Here is a 15,586-nt window from a genome sequence, read left to right as displayed (position 1 = left end):
GATTTTGTATATTATATACTGCACTTAGAATAAAGTAAGCTAGAGAAAAGAAATGTTAAGAAAATACATTGACAGTACAATACAGTAGTGTATATATATATATTTTAAAAATTCACAGATTAAAATGGACCCATGCAGTTCAAATCCATGGTGTTCAAGGGGTCAAGTGTGTGTGTGTGTGTGTGTGTGTGTGTGTGTATCCCCCTCATCAGGGATAAAGAGAAAAATAATCTCATATCACTGCATTTAAAAAAAGGTACAGCTTCTAGTTTAGGAATAAGAAAATAAAATCCTTCCCGAGTCAATATCAGGAATTGCTTTAATGTAATAAAGATGTCAAGAATTTCTGATTTTTTTTGAGAAGTTAGCGATGCACAAATGAAAAAATTTCATAGTGCTAGAGACGAGTACCTTTTTATATAAGTTCTCTTCAGTTTTAGTCTTCAAAAAATTTAGGCACAATGAAAACCAAGAAAGAATGAAATATTTAGAAATAGGTTAATAATAGGCATGTTATTCTGTTTTGAAGAGTTCTTGCAGCGTCCAGTTTCAGCAGAGCTACACAGATACAATGCTAGCAGCTCTGGCAATTGGTGCATATGGGTACTCAGCATAAAAGATCTGAAGTGACAGCTATATTTCCAAAGCTGCATTTACTGCATCTGTTCAATGCTTAAACCTCCAAGGTCTGCTTTCATTTTATTTCTGCTTGAAACTCAACCGTTTTCTAGTAAAAGCCATTAGAAAGAGCATTGTAAAAATGCATTTAGATTTGCCCGACTGACTCTTAAAATACGACTTTGAGCCACAATCAATTTTAGATAAGATTTTTATATATAGTTTCCGTCTACTGACACTTTTTTTTACTAAAACACAAACTACAACCAAATGCAATGAGTGCACATGCTCAGGAACCAGAGTGACATAGAGCTTTTGGGGGCGAGGGCACCTGCTGCAATAAACGAAGGTTTTCTACCACAAAACTAAGAATATTTGACATTGTATTTATTGTACACTAAGACTTACCAAGGGGTTGGCTTCCCCTTGGGGAAGGATTAAACAGTTTTTGTGACTTATGAGCCATCTGCAGGGATTTGATTTCATTTTGGACTTGCACACACATCTATCACAAGGATGGATGGGCAAGCCTGTTCTACGGTAGGGGACAAACAACTATTTTACTTTTAATCGCTGCACTGAATGTGGATGTGCATCGTATTTTTCTGGTAGTTAATTTCTGTCTCTTGCATGTATAAACATCTCTATTTTAGAAGAAAAAAGTGAAAATAGCACAGGATGGTTTTGCATTTTCTGCAAACTATCTGGCTTTTCAGTAACGTAATTGGTATCAGTAGGTCTGATTCAGACAGTTTCCTGGTATTGAGACTTGGTACTTTGATGTGTTTATATGATACTTCAAAAAAAAGATGAATCTTTTTAGGTAGGTTTATGTATTTTTCACAAAACAGTATGAGCATTCATAGTCAATAAATCTGATGACACTTTCATGTTTTTTTATCCAGTTTTAGAAGCAGGCCTGACATGGAGAAAAAAGAAAATAACTGAGACCTAGGGATTACTTTTGCTTGATGACAGCTAGAAATTAAACCGCTGTACCTTGAGGCCCTAATCATAATTCTATTTACAGAATTAAGCAAAACACTGTATGCTTTAGGCATAAATACTACAAATCCTTGTTTTGTGGGAGGAGGGCACTCTTTGTATTCATTTTTATATTCAATATTTAAAAATGCACCGTTGTATTTTTTTCAAAAGGATTCAGTTTGAGGAATGACAAATAGCTGATATTTATATTCAAACTTTGTTTAAAATATCTCAAATATTTCATTTTGATGAAAATATTGGTTCGAATGGAGCTTTTACTAACCTATCACTAACCTAAATATTTATTTAGGGTTAGATTTAAAGTATGTGCTGCAAATCCTTGCAAAATGGCCATTTGTAAACGTTATCCCTTTGCCCCAGGTCAGCTGGAATGGCATCAAAATCTCTAAACTGCAAATTACAGATAAACTCGGAGTTCTTTTCCTTGGACTTCTTCCTACTGAAATGCCAAAACTTGTGGTTAGAAAATAGTTACAAAGTTGATGTGTCATTTCCTCAACACAGATATCACTAATCCTAAGGGATTTTGTTAGACATCTTTTGGCTTAAATTCTTATTCTTGGAACAGCAGTCAGGAAGCAGAGATTACTTTAAAAAGAAACATGATCCAGGTCATTAGTGACTGAGTTTAAGATTTTAAACACTAAAATAAAACACTGCATGACACTTAAATATGTCACGTGATTCTAGATCAGATCCTGGACCAACAGGACAAAATGACTAGCTATTAAGAACATTAATGTTGGGGCACCTGGTTGGCTCAGCGGGTTAAAGCCTCTGCCTTTGGCTCAGGTCATGGTCTCAGGGTCCTGGGGTCAAACCCCACATCCAGCTCTCTGCTCAGCAGGGAGCCTGCTTCCCCCTCCCTCTCTGCCTCCCTCTCTGCCTACTTGTGATCTCTGTCTGTCAAATAAATAAATAAAATCTTAAAAAAAAAGAACATTAATGTTATAACAGATGAAATTTGACAAGGGTCTATGAATTAGATGAATGCGTTTGATACTGTTCTGTGTAAAAAAAAAGTCCTGTTCTTAGGAATTATACTGAAATATACACTAAAATACTGGAATAAGTCATACCAGGTCTCCAACTAATCCTAGTTAGGAAAAATATACAAACTGTATATATACATATATATACACATATGTAGTATTATAGTATAGATACAATATATAGAATATACACAAAAATATAGACAGAGAAAGTGATACAGAACAAAACCTTAGCAGTTGGTTAACCTAGGGTAAAGGACATATAAGAACTTCTTATACTATCCTTGGAACTTTTTTGAGAGTTTTAATGAAAGAGAAAACGATCACTATCAAAAAGATTATAAAACTACCTTTAAAAAATAGAACTAAAGTGCCACTTTTCAGTATCCTTACAAACTATTTCACTGAACTATGGCTTGTTATTTTGTTGATTAAGTGCAAGATTGTCTCATTTTGCATGTAACTATAAAAGATGGTGACATTTATCTGGAAAATAGTATTAGGCAATAAAAGAAAAGTAATGTATCAATTAATAAAGTAAACAAATGAGTGTTCTGCACATAAATGTAGTCACTATTAGTACCTAGGGTTCTGCTGGTAGGAATGGTAGGAAGGCAATAATACAGAATATGAACTTTTCTTGAAAGAAAAGTATAAGGACAAAATATTTTGCCCTATACTGAGGACAAAGGAATATTTCTATATTTTCTTTTTGTGTTGAACCATTGACATCCATTTAGGAGGCTTAATTTGACAAGCCTGTCCTCATTATGATAAAAACAAATGTTTACCAACAGAGATTGTGACACTTTATTACACAAGTCGAAACATATGAAAACATTTGTTCGCAGTCAGTTACAATAATGACATACTGGGTTCAACCATGTTTAACATTTTCATTATATTCAAAATAATTATTTGAGAATGGGGGGCTGATAATGAGGCAGAATGGCACTAAGTCAGGAGAGCCAGTTTGTATCTTGAAAACGAGGATGGGAATTAATTAAATGAGAAGCTCGGGGAAGTTAATTGGGAATGAGTAAAGATAAGGACACTATCAAAGCATGAAGAAATAAAACTATTAAAATAAAAGGTAGAGCAGAAACTCACAGCACACCTAAGGAAGAATGAATCTTACAGAATCAGGAGTATACAGGAGCAGAAAATCAGCTTCCAACCCCTAGAATAGTGCTTGCCACATGAATAAATGTTTGCTGAATGAATAATTATATCTTGACAAAAGTAAAATTTAGTGTCCTATAATCCTAGTCTGCTTCTGCCTCTATCTAATGTGTGCCTTTAGACAAATCACTTAATCTAATTTTATCAGCTGTGAAATGAGACAGTGGAAAAAGGTAATTCTCCAAGGTGCCTTCCAGATCTAAATATTTCTGTATATGGTTCTGTTTATTAAAATGGGTAACTGTGAACATTTTCGTAGAAGAGAATAGCCTTATATGAGTTTTAAATGAAGAGAAATGGAGAGAAATAGAGAAGGTGAATGAAAGAGCAATGCATTGATTCAAGTAATGGAAAATAAATCCCACTGAAAGAGACTTTAATATAGAAGAGAGAATGCAAGTGATTTATGGTTTTGATGTTAGAAGTGACATTTATGTGTACTATTGATACAGGCATGCAGATGTAGAGAACTTTATCTGTTCTTTTTGTTATTATCAAGGTGATTGTACACACTCCCTTCTTCCACCTTGAGAGTCCTCAAGTAAAACAGGAGTGGAGAGCATTCCAAAGAAGCCATAAATGACAGGAGTTTATATAAATGTTCTTTTCCCACAAGGTCATAGAATTGGGACTTCCTATCTTAGAGAAAAGAAAGCTGAAGTAACTCTTAGGATCTATAGTTAATTCCATGAAGACCTATTTAATTCAAGATCCACCAGGCATAATTGCTTACACCTCCATGAAGCCTTTGATAATTAACACTGGCTTTCTCATGCATTTTATTTTCTACAAACTTCTTGAGCATTATATTCTATAAGACATAATTTAGCTTTCACTTCGATGTGATCTCATTATTTTCCTCAGTTCCATCTATACTGATTTTGAATTGACAACCGGAGGTGGCCGGAGCTTTGCATTTGTGTTTCCCTAAAATAAGGCATTCCCTAAAATGAGTTAGGTGCTCAATGAACACTGGTCAGTGGAAGGAGAGGGGCATGATGCACTGAGGTCAGGAAATGGATTGGAATGCTGATAGGCAGCTACCAAAAATGACTTGGACATCAAGCATGGTGGATGATCCTGAGACTTCCATGAAGTGCCTACCTTGTTCTCTTCTCATCAGGCTATTTCCCTAGGCATTTTGGGGAAGAAGTACTAAAGACCAGTCATGGGGATAAAAGGTATACCATTCTTCAAACAGAAAGATCTAGTTGAATAGCCTTAAGGGCATGGGAAGCTACAACCTGAAATAAGCTTATCATTTGAGTATGATCCACAGATGAGGTGAGCAGGGACCACGTTCTCAGCTTTGTCAGACCAGAGCAGAATATTTCTTATAATTCTGTTTGGAAGTAAGACTACTGATTGCAATACCCCTTTAAGAAAGCTGGTGTGTCAATGATGGCAGAATTAATGTCTCTGTAGGAAGGATGGGGTAGAAAAGAGGAGGAAGGTCCGAGAGAAAGAGAGAGAACATAAAAGTACCAGACTATTTTCAGAGAGTTTTGATTTCTGTACAAACTGTAGTCTCCCAACAACTGGAGACTATTGAAGTTCAACTGGAGACTGGTGAATATTTAGATAGAGTAGATACATAATTGCTGGTTTTACGAAAAGCAGAAGCCCACCAAATATATTTATAAAGGGCTCCAGTGTAACTATAAAAACTGCATAATTCCTAATGTGACAGAGGATGTTGGTGAAGTTACAAGAAATGAAACTAAGTTGACTCACATTTCCCAGTTTTAGAGGTTGGGTGGGGAAAGTGTAGCAGCAATTCTATGCACACATTTAAGGCTAAAGGAGAACATTTAATTTATTTAAACCTTGGTTTGGTGCAAATTCAAACCCAGCAAAATGCCATAGGACAAATAAGTGGGATGTTGGGATAGGGTGGACATTTTTATAGTTCTATGCTGAGTACCTCAGCTTTAGTGCTGTGTTGTGTTCTGAGTTTAGTTCAGCACTATGGGAAGGTACCAAGCTGGAAGTTCAAAGCCAAGTATGACAAAACCACAACTAAGGAGTAGTCCTGGGTCTTCTCTATTTAACATCCATGTAGGGGAAAGTCATACAGAAAAAAAAAGAAAATAAGCAGTTTCTTAGTTAAACCTTGTTCTCAAGAATCATCTTTATCTCTTTCTAGTTAGTAAATGTGCGGTGTACAAATAAAAACAATACACATTGGTTCATAGATATCCTGGACCTTGACATTCACATGAAAACTGCCCTCTTCAGAGAGTCTTTGTGGATGGTTATATGCCTATTGTTGGAGATGCAGCATGATTTAAAAAAATAATTAGAATGGCTCTTTAATAAACTGCCTTTAGCAGACTGCATATGTTTATCACATTCAGATTTACAAGGATGTGGTGAAGTAGTTGTTAAAACTTTTTTGGAATTAGTAAGTGGTGGAGCCAGGGTCTAGCTAGATTCAGTCCTGTGTATACCAAAATCCTGTTTTCCCCAAGTAACAAAGTCTTGTAGTGTTGGAATAGATTTGACAAGGTAGAAAATCTATTTTCTAGCTATTTCATTAACACTTATTAAATGTGTAGCCCCTGAAGCAATTCAAATAAGTAATCTAAATGGCTTCATCTGTAAAATGGGATAACACAATACTTAGCATAAGGAAGTAATTAGATTAGTCAATTTATTGAGGTGTCTTCAGTTTCAAAAAGAGTAATTAAGGGGCTCCTAGGTGGCTCAGTAAAACATCTGCCTTGGGTTCAGGTCATGACTCTAAAGTCCTGGGACTGAGCCCCACTTTGGGCTCCCTGCTCAGCAGGCTGTCTGCTTCTCCCTTTCCCTCTGCCCCTCCCCCCATTCATGCTTGCTGGGTGGGGCTTCCGGCTCACTGGGGATACTGCTTCTCCCTCTACCAACCCCTCCACTCACGTTTTCTCTCGCTCTCTCTCCAATAAACAAATAAAATCTTTAAAAAAATCTTTGCCAAAAAAAAAGTAATTGAATATATCTAATCTTAGAGGAACAAGAAGCCTTAAAAATAGAAGCTTTTTAAAAAAAATGTTCAACATGTAACCTTTTTAAAATTAATCAGTACTTATGGAACTTTTGCCTGAATATCATTATTCCTACATTAAACAAAAGAATCCCAAATCAACCTAACAGTTTCATCTACATATGAGGATTTAATATTATAAGATTACCTCCAGGATATGTTTGTAAGAGGTAGAAAACCTTTGTCTTACAATTTTTAACTCTAAATATCTACGTAATTCACATTAAATTATATTAGGCAGGAAATAAAACTCTGAGGTCATGGAAGCCTAGAGATACATCTTCACTTAATTCGAGCCTACAAAATTTGACTGAATGTCTAAGTTAAGAGCTAAATACCATGGGGATGGCTAAAAGATGCTATGTGATGACTTAAAAACCCCAAAATCAAGATAAAGCAAATAGTTGTACTTTCAGCTCTTTAAATGAACAGCACTTGAATTTCAAAAGCTCTAGAAATTAAAACAACAACAATAAACAGAGTAAAACAATTTAGAAGTTAGTTCTTAGATGTGTAGAGCTGTACATGGTAAGAAATTCAAAGAATAGAGTGGGATTTTAATTCTGAAAGAGAATATGAAGATTGTTTCAGAATATTAGACTGAATATTAGATTCCACCATCAATGGGTAAAACCAAATTGATAAATAGAAAAGATCAAAGGGGATGGATCCTAAGAAAGAAGTTTCCATAAGCAAGAACCAACCATCTAATTCTGATAAAAATATTATTTCTTAAAATGAGCAAAAATACAATCTTATGAAATCATAATTTATTCCGAGAATTCAAAAGATGTTTAAAAAACTCTAAATATATGTGAGAAAAAAAAATGGAGACTAGCCATCAAATTACAGGGGTAACGTATAGTTAAGTTCTAGTACATTTTTCATTACAGAAAGCAATTAGGACTAGATATTTAGGTGACAGTTCAATAAAATTTCATTTAAAAATTGATACTATTTAACCTGGGTTTGAAAAAGATTCTCATGTCATCCATGAAATGCTATAATGAATAAAATAAAAGCAGAGCAGGTGAAGCAAAACATGGGTGAGTTGTTTTCTCAGCTTTTATTCTTTAATCCTTCATTTGTCCATTGTGAATAGCAACTAATTTTCTGACAAAAAGAATATAATCAAGATTAATTTCTTAGAACTAATTCCTTAGGCAAGTTTCCTTGGAGAACTCCAGACAGGGATTAAAATGGTTAGTTTTGGACTCTCTTATAGGAAACTCAACTGAAGAAACCCACCTTCAATTTGAAATTCCAAATTCATTTGGAATTACATACAATAGCAAGTAAATTTTACTGTTTCTCAGTGCTGTCATTGTGGTATTTGCCATAGAAGCTGCTAGTATTGTGATTTCCTCTTTAGTTATAGTTTAAGGTAGTGTCATTTTTGAAAAGAAACTGATTTTTTATAACCATTTTCATATTCTTGATATAGGGAAAATCAAGAAGTAATCATATAATTCACCTTAACAGACTTTAATGTATTCTATGTGATATCATCTATCACATGTGGATTTCTAACTTTACTAACAATCATGAACTAAAATATCAATATAGTGAAATCATTTGAATGCTAATTATATTAAGAATAGTAAGCTTGGTTGGTAGAGGTTGATGGGAAACATAGACCTTTTCCTAGTTGAATGCCAAACCCAGTCTTACTGTCAATACACTGAAGGTGGACCCAAGTAAAGCCACAGTTTCATCTCTATAATCAGGCAAATCTCAACAAATACTGAGTTTCTATAGTACTATTCTAAGAGTTGTGTGGAATAAAAAGAAGAAGAAGAAAGGTCCCTGTCTTTATTTATTTTTTTTAAATATTTTTATTTATTTATTTGACAGAGAGAAATCACAAGTAGGCAGAGAGAGAGAGAGGAGGAAGCAGGCTCCCTGCTGAGCAGAGAGCCCGATGCGGGACTCGATCCCAGGACCCTGAGATCATGACCTGAGCCGAAGGCAGCGGCTTAACCCACTGAGCCACCCAGGCGCCCGGTCCCTGTCTTTAAAATCCTAAATCATAACTCTATCCAATTCAAACTCTGTAATGTTCAAGTTTGTTTTGTTGTCAACTCCATGTAAATGGAAGTTCTCCAATCTCTAGTTCATAGTGCTTAATACATTTCCTGGCATATATGGGATTCTACATAAATGACTGTTGAACTAAACTCTTGAAGAACCCAAATCAGTCTCCTTTCTCTATATAGCATCCTCTCACTAAAAATATACTTTGCCAATTTGTGGTGGTGTAGTTGCATCATGGAGCTACAGTTACTTGTAGACAAACTTAATGCCCCTCTGTGCTTGGTTTTTCTATGCAAGTGAAAAAGTTACTTGATGTTGCAGAGTGTTTAGCTATTATATAAGACATGAAAATGTTTTTGATGATCTCCTATGGCATTTATTTATTTAGATCAATTTTCATAAAGACTTATATGAAGCTTACATAATTAAATTAATTTTGTGATCCTCACTAGAAGGAAAAGGGATAAGGAGATATTTTGCTATGTACGGCATATACTCTAGACATTTTCCATGTCAGAAATGCCTGACTGCAGAATATTATATATTCTTCTATACCATTACCTTTTCTCTCTCCCGTTATCCCTCAAACTTTAGCCTCTGTCCCTTTTAGGTACCCATTTACTTTTCTTTTAAGGTCAATGGGAAAAAAGGGCAGAGCTAATTGTGTGATGTATTTAGTATGGAAGTTGCATGATAGAAGACTAACAAGGATTGCCATCTTCACAGGTAGTAAGAGCTGATCGACTTGGTGAATTAGGGATACTCAAGCCAAAAACAAAAACAAAAAGTTCTACTGAATTTTATGTTAAGTTATAACAGATTACTCATGATCCTAAGAATTTATTTCTGTATCATAGTTTTAATGCTCCTTTATTAAAAAGAGGCAAATGCCATGAAAATAAATTAACATCAGGCATAATCTACAACAATAGCAAATTTTACATTATTTAATATTGATCAGAAGTATTTGCAAGAGGTATAGGATAAATAATTACATACTATTTTATTTTTTTAATTTTTTTAAAAGATTTTATTTATTTATTTGACAGAGATCACAAGTAGGCAGAGAGGCAGGCAGAGGGAGAAGGGAGGAAGCAGGCTCCCTGCTGAGCAGAGAGCCCGACGTGGGGCTCGATCCCAGGACCCTGAGATCATGAGCTAAGCCGAAGGCAGAGGCTTTAACCAACTGAGCCTCCCAGGTGCCCATTACATACTATTTTAACTAAAGAAACTGTTCATATTGATTTCTTAAAATATACTTTTAATATGGGAGGAAAAAATAATTGTGACATTAATAGTTAATTTCTCATAAATGATGCTCTTTTGATGATTATTTCAATTAATATTAATTTAATTGAGGAAATTGATTTTAGTAGATTTTAGGTAAATAAATCCTTAAATTTCAGGTGTTTATTCTAGACTTAACTGTGCATGTTTTATTCTTTCTGGTGTGTGTGTGTGTGTGTGTGTGTACATATACATAGAGAATATATACACATACATGCACACACCATGTAGACTTTCAGAATGAATATGTATATTTGGTAGGTATTAGAGATAAGAACCAAGGCAGCACTACTGGAGATAGTATACACTTGAGGAAACTCAACCTACATCCTCTGAATCTGGTCATTATTTAAAGAAAATGTAGGTACTTGTACTTTGAAGACCAGGTCCAGCTGACAATATCACATCACTTCACATAATTTAAACACTAAGCTATTTAAACAGCTATCCTTGTTTCTTTTATTCTGTGAAGGCCTCACCAAAGCAATTGGTGCAAACTCTTCCTAATATATATTCAGTATGTTTTCTTGATGGATACTTTGGGAAAAGTCCTTGCCAAACATTGTTCCACATACAAAAAAGAGAAATCTGAAGGAATTTCTGCTCTCGATAATTTCAAATCCAGAATTAGGGAAGAGAAGGGATATTGAATCTACTTATAACTCTTAAACAAAGAAGACTATGATGAGTTTCCCATGTATAGATACTAAAGCCCACAGAGTAGCAAAAGCCCTAATAGCATATGCTATTTGTAAGATCACCCTTCTTTGCATGAGTTTTAATATCAGGTGTCTTTGTTGGAGATACAAGTTATGGAGGGAAATTTATGGGAGGGAAAAAACACTGGGCATGTTTGGGTTCTTGGTAATAAGTTTGTATGGCAGGAGAGAAGCCAAGCTTGGAAGGAGAGAAAAATAAGGCTGGAAAAGTAGACTGGACCATACTGCAAAAAACCTTAGAATGAGATCGCTGAAGGTGAAAAGGAGCAAATGCAGGTTTCTCAAGAATTCAGTTGAGTTTCTCAGAAGATAAATATAACAAAGCAATTTGGTCATATTCTTTTGATTAATTATATTTTATTTTAATTCGTATCACAAAAATATTTGAATAAAATGCAGCAAGATAGTATAAGGCAAATTTTAGAAAGTATGTTATGAAGTATGTAAAGTATAACAAGTTTGATTTTTTCATGAAAGTGTTCTTAACACTGAAATTTATGATACATTGAAGAGAAAGACATTGCCTGATTAAAAGTCATAGAATTTCCTATAGTTTGTTCTATATGGTACTGACAGTCCGTACCCAAGAGGGAAAAAGAAAAGGAAGCATAGAAAGTGAAGCGAGTCTGAGGTAAAAATTAAACACCATGGCACTCAAGTGTATTAGAATTTATCCTGTGCCATGGTTAGAAGTAGTGTAGCAATCAGTTAAAGTGACTGCTATATACATGGTTGAGTAAGAAAGAGCCTTATCTTGGCTATAAAATTATCTTTACTTGCAAAATGTTACCATATAACTTCTTTTTTTTTTTAAATTTTTTAAAAATTTATTTGACAGAGAGAGCACAAGTAGGCAGAAAGGCGGGCAGAGAGAAAAGGGAAAGAAAGCAGGCTCCCTGTTGAGCAGAGAGCCCGATATGGGGCTCGATCCCAGGACCCAGAAATCGTGACCTGAGCCGAAGGCAGAGGCCTCAACCCACTGAGCCACCCAGGTGCCCCACCATACAACTTCTTAAAGGAAACTTTGTTATAGTTATAATCAGTTAACTAACTTACAAGTACCATGTAACCTCCTGTGTTCACACTTAACACACCTATATAAAGAAAACTTCATTCAAGGTTTTTTAGCTTTAGATTAGCATTACATGCATTAAAAATATTTTAGTTTTACTGATTTTAAAAATCATGCTAAAATAATCACCAAGTCAGGAGTTGCGAATGTTTCTGAATCGGATAGTTGGAAGAAGGAAGAGTTTGTGTTTGGTTTCATCTTCCTTTTTTTTTTTTTTTTAAACCCTTTCTGTTGCTCAGTTTCGAGAAACATTCAAAAATATATTTGCTCTAGCCCTACAACCTTCCAGATCCAATGTTAGTCACCTATTCTTTTTTCTTTACTGGCTTGTACCGTGCAAGTGTACTAGCAAAGTATGTAGATTTAAAATATTGCACTGTTAATGCTGATGTATGGAGTAATTTCCTCAGATTCTTTCAGTGCAATCTACAAATGCATTAACAAAGGCTATAAAACAAAAACAATCTACACTACCCATAACACACAAGGGCGAAATATTGGAAAGTTTGAAAGCATAATTGATATCTGCATTAGTAAAAATTACCTAGGGATGAGAAAGTATCCTACTACCATGTAGGATTTCACAACCCAAATATCTCTTGTACGGCTTCCTGAATAAGAGAGTCATGTTCCAATCACTGAATACAGGAAGAAGCAGTATTTGTGACTATTGTCAACATAAAAGACTCCTTTGAAGTAATACCTTTAGAAAAATCTGTAACCGTTATTATTCTGTGCTGAAAGGAAGGACCCCTTATATATATTTCCTATTTCTTATTTCCATTCTAACTACTCTGTTGCTCTTGAGAGGTCAGTGGTAGAATGTAGTTTTTCCTTAAGGAAAACTATAAAATCTTCATTCAATTACACAATTATTATGCTGATATATTTCATTGCTTTGTAATATCATGTTCAGAAAAACAGGCACATTTCCGAACAAAAATAAGACTGTATTATTAAACACTTACCAGTTCTACCTCAATGGCAAGCAGTGGTTTATACTTCTTTTGGGGGGAGGAAGGTCATTGAAACAGACTCATTTTTTGTTTTCTAACCCAACAAAGATATATTGAATTGTTCCCCTTTGACAGATGTAGTTCTAACATGCTGTAGATAGAAGAGATCAGGATATAAACAAGGATTTTACTCTCAGGGTGCTTACAATCTCTGCAATGAATAAGTATGCTCTAATTTTCTCTCCGGGGAAAAAATGAATAGCAATTAGCTCTATCCATGCTAGTTTATCTTCATGTTTTTGCATCTGGAATCTCTAAAGCATTAGGCTGGCCAGGAGCATGCATTACATTACCACATTTACACTTAAATTTCAGCAGAAGACTATGAGAAGATAATGTTTAAAAGGGTATTTTTCTATTGAAGTAAGGAAATATCTGATAAGTTCCGACTAGTAGAACACAAATAACTACAGAAAGGAAATTTGAAGTGGCTTGTCAACAAACTGCATTATTTTTCTGAAGTTTTCTAACACATGCTTTTATGGAGATAACTTGAGATGACAAATGTAACCATATATTTCTACAATATTCCTTGAACAATCAAGCAAACAATATTCTCATCTTATAGATTTGGTGATATTCAGTATGCTTCTTTTGCTCCTTTATCCTAATGAAATCTTTGTCAGTTCATACTATACCTTCAGAAAGAAACAGACAAGTTCAAATGCCTGGGACTGTTTTAGAAGATATATCTATCCACAGACAGGCAACTGACCATTAACATTTGGCCAATGGTGGATGCAAATTCATGGCTATCTGTGTCTCTATTTATTTAAAGCAAATTCAAAATAATTAGTGTGATGGTATACTTTTAAATTAACTGTTGCAATAGAATTTATCTTAATAAAGCTTATTTCAGTATTTTAAATAACACATTTCTATCGTTCCAAGTTAAAAATATCTATAGCATAGTGTGTTTTATACTTTTGAGCAAAAAGGAATCCATTTTTTTAGTCATTTTGGGTGTGATATTATTTAATCACAAATTGACTTCAAGTGTATGTGGTTGTCACTTACCCAAATCTTTTGGTTTTCAACTTTCTTTTTATATTCATTCAGCAGAGGTTTCTCTCTCTTTCTCTCTCTCTCTGACACACACACAAGCACACATACACACCCTGCTTATACCCCTTTTTAATTTTTTGAACACCTGTTATATAATAGGCATTGTTCAGAGAGATTAATATTATAGGACACAAATTCCCTATTCTCATTGATATATCTCATTGATATATCTCATTGATAAAGGGGAATCAGTTTAACTCCAGGTCATAATAATGGCTATAAAGAAAAATATAGGCAGGTAAGGCTTAAAAGAATTAAGCAGGAAGCAGACAGAAGATGCTATTTTAGGTAAGGTGGTCAAGAAAGTCAGCTCTGGAAGAGATTTGAGCAGAGAGTAGAGTAAAATGAGAAACCAGCTGTGTAAGGATCCAGGTAAAAACCTTGCACGTGGAGAGCACAATGTCTTCAGGCGGGGGAAAGCTGCTTATGTTCAAGAAACAGCAGAATAATAATGACATAAGTTGCTTTGATGCAGTAAAGCATTTTCCAAATATTTAGGTTAGATTGCTGTGTAAATAATTTTAAAGGGTTTGTTAAAAGATTTAAAAGGAACCCATCACTATCTAATGCTCTGTGGATTTTTAGTTTTAAATATATTCTAACAACTAAAACCAGACAAATCAAGTGATTCTAAGTGTTTTATTTAATATGGTCTTTTTTGAAAATTGAAGAATGGCATTTTCTTATCAGGTAAAAATCCCCTACATGACCTCCGGCCGCGCTCCGAGCTCACCGAGCCTGCGACCGGTTCAAGGTAACACCGAGCTGTGAGCTTACTGTCGGAACTTAGCAAACTCAACACCCAAAAAACAAATAATCCAATCAAGAAATGGGCAGAGGACATGAACAGACATTTCTGCAAAGAAGACATCCAGATGGCCAACAGACACATGAAAAAGTGCTCCATATCACTCGGCATCAGGGAAATACAAATCAAAACCACAATGAGATATCACCTCACACCAGTCAGAATGTCTAAAATCAACAAGTCAGGAAATGACAGATGCTGGTGAGGATGCGGAGAAAGGGGAACCCTCCTACACTGTTGGTGGGAATGCAAGCTGGTGCAGCCACTCTGGAAAACAGCATGGAGGTTCCTCAAAATGTTGAAAATAGAACTGCCCTATGACCCAGCAATTGCACTATTGGGTATTTACCCTAAAGATACAAACGTAGTGATCCAAAGGGGCACGTGCACCCGAATGTTTATAGCAGCAATGTCCACAATAGTCAAACTGTGGAAAGAACCTAGATGTCCATCAACAGATGAATGGATCAAGAAGATGTGGTATATATACACAATGGAATACTATGCAGCCATCAAAAGAAATGAAATCTTGCCATTTGCGACAACATGGATGGAACTAGAGCGTATCATGCTTAGCGAAATAAGTCAAGCAGAGAAAGACAACTATCATATGATCTCCCTGATATGAGGAAGTGGTGATGCAACATGGGGGCTTAAGTGGGTACGAGAAGAATAAATGAAACAAGATGGGATTGGGAGGGAGACAAACCATAAGTGACTCTTAATCTCACAAAACAAACTGAGGGTTGCTGGGGGGAGGGGG

General features: G+C 35.1%; 1 protein-coding gene across 2 annotated transcripts in view; it reads right to left on the bottom strand.

Annotated features, from left to right (window-relative positions):
• SYT1 (synaptotagmin 1) overlaps positions 1–15,586 on the bottom strand; it is a 547,301-nt gene that overhangs the window by 351,543 nt on the left and 180,172 nt on the right. The gene's annotated exons all lie outside the window — the stretch shown is intronic.

The sequence above is a fragment of the Mustela lutreola genome, chromosome 8 (genome assembly GCF_030435805.1).
Source record: "Mustela lutreola isolate mMusLut2 chromosome 8, mMusLut2.pri, whole genome shotgun sequence".
Lineage (NCBI taxonomy): Eukaryota > Metazoa > Chordata > Mammalia > Carnivora > Mustelidae > Mustela > Mustela lutreola.
This window is presented reverse-complemented; position numbering and strand designations above follow the sequence as displayed.